Source organism: Cyprinus carpio, unplaced genomic scaffold (assembly GCF_018340385.1).
Source record: "Cyprinus carpio isolate SPL01 unplaced genomic scaffold, ASM1834038v1 S000006524, whole genome shotgun sequence".
Classification (NCBI taxonomy): Eukaryota; Metazoa; Chordata; class Actinopteri; order Cypriniformes; family Cyprinidae; genus Cyprinus; species Cyprinus carpio.
Window position 1 is genome coordinate 212,855 of NW_024879191.1, and position 2,319 is coordinate 215,173.

Here is a 2,319-nt window from a genome sequence, read left to right on the forward strand (position 1 = left end):
TTTTTTTTTTTTTTTTTTTTTTGGATAGGATAGGTAAGTGCTAGTACTAATTGGGCAGGTGCTGGCAAAAAAAAAGATATCTTTAGACATTTTTTTAAAAATGGATCCTGCTAGCAGAGTTCAGTGAAGAGATGGTCTCATCGCTGATATGGAGCTCTGAGTCAGCTTATCGGATTCTCCCCTTTTGGTGGGCAAAATCACCATTGGTGTGTGCAGCTACACAAATATTATCAAATCAGGCTTCAGTATCAGAGTAAACAGGCGTTTACCCCATAGCGTCAGTGATGCAACGGGAGAGACCGTTCAATGGGAAACCATGATTTTATTTTATTATTTATTTATTTTTTAATGAAAAGTAAAACCATGGTTAATTTTCCTAAGGCTTATGTTGTTGTCTGCCCTAGCTCCCTCTTAACTTATTATAAAACGATGTGAATATTTGTATGCTTAATCACTACTGTAACTTTACAATTGATAGCCTAATAATTATAATAGCATACAGTATTTTCAGTTTAATGCTCAAAACTGCAATAGCCTATTTATGGATGAAATTGACCTGCACTTGAAGTCCTGAACAAGTTTATAGTTTTGCCTCTCTGTTCCATCTTCCACTCTATTCTCAAGTCTCTCGCATATGACGACTGTCGAAACTGTTTGGCGGAGCGGAGCACGAACGAGCTGAATGTTATTCAACTTATTATCGAATGGTGAATTCATTTATACATTCGGCCACCAATAACAACAACAATAATAATAACAATAATAATAATCATAATAACAAATTAAGGGCAGCGGGCCATCACCTGCCAGGCCACCGGGAATTCTCCAGGTGTAATTACGAAACATGCTATCTATTAGATTGTGTTACCAGCTGGGCCTGGTGAACACCAAATGCAAGAGAAGAATAGCCTAAATAAATAAGACCAATATTTAACTACAGACAGATATCCTTTACATTAACACTGAGGTTGATGTTAAGTTAACCCTCTTGTAAAGTGCTCCATGTGTCGATATTCTATATTTAGTTTATGTTGTCTTAAAGACTAAAGCGCTTGTGTAATGGTTTAGTTTCATTTTTGTTTCGTACACACAGACATAGGCTACTCACAGACTTTTATTCATTTTAATTTGATAGGTCTTTAAGTCTAATGCACATATATTTTGATCGCACTTAGTTTATTTCTTTAGACTACAGACGTCAGTGACTGGCGATGTTCATAATGACGGTCTATGGTTAATAAGTTTACAGCTCAGTTCCAGAATTGTACAGTAATATCGACACATTAAAGAGCAAATAAAAATACAAATCCAGCCTTTAATGTTGTACTTACCGAAAAGCGTAAACTGTGTAAAGTGAGCTGTCGACGTCTGGACTGCACGATTCAACCTGCTCGACTAATTTTGAATCGAAAGTAACGAAAGCGAAAGTGACGACATGAGGTAGCACACGACAACAATCCAATATGCTGTTAAAACGACGAAGCTGTTGTATCTGTGTAATACATCTGCTTCATATTTTATCTCACACATCAAATATCCACGCGCTACCTGTAAAGAGCATTTATTAAACATATGATGATGCATGAACTCAAGTGATTTTTTTACATTGGGGTTATTTATAATTTGTTAAAGGGTGTGTCCTCGCTGATATTTCGAAAACACTTAGGGAAGGCGTTGAATGTATGCTGTTTGTTAAAACTTGTCTTGGATTAATGCAAAGCACATGACTAATGGAAAATTTCTACAACTTCTCTTCCTCATTCTCTAGTTTAGAAAATATGCGGTAGAACCATACTGTTTAAGTTTACTCCATTTGATGTTGTGCGTGAACGTAAGAAGTCGACACAGCCATGTGCAGTGTAGGGGCATAGGTGGCGTGACCAGAGCCAATCGATTTAATTAGAGCTATGAATTAAAAAAAAAATAATAATACTAATTAACATTGCCTCATTTTATTTGCATTACCTTATTTTAATGAGTATGTTAAGGGTAAATTATTTTGAATTAATATAAAAAAAAAAAGAAAAAAAACCTTAACTCTCTCAACTCGCAATTCTCAAAGTATGCTTGAGTGGACTTGTTCTGTTCCCGCTTTAGTCTGCAAAGATATGGTAAATATAAACTAAAAGTGTGGAGGTCTCTGCCTCTGACAATTCTAATATTCATTCTACTGCCACTAATACTGACACAGCAATCGAGGCCGCGTCAGTGAATACCTCTGTCCCTGGAACCTGCAGTACCAGTACCGCCACCTTGTCGACAGAGACACCCGCTCAACCCGAAGCCACATCTGGATAAGTCAATGACCTCGGGGAGACA

General features: G+C 36.8%; 1 protein-coding gene across 4 annotated transcripts in view; it reads right to left on the minus strand.

Moving 5' to 3' along the window:
- Positions 1-1,470, minus strand: part of LOC109082703 (E3 ubiquitin-protein ligase DTX3L-like) — a 25,028-nt gene extending 23,558 nt beyond the window's left edge. For 3 of the 4 annotated variants that reach the window (XM_042754479.1, XM_042754477.1, XM_042754478.1), the window contains exon 1: positions 1,332-1,404. The gene's annotated coding sequence lies outside the window, so the exon portion shown is untranslated. Of the gene's footprint in view, positions 1-1,331 lie in introns of all 4 variants that reach the window. The other variant, XM_042754476.1, reaches the window with a different exon arrangement.
- Between the last annotated feature and the right edge of the window lie 849 nt (positions 1,471-2,319).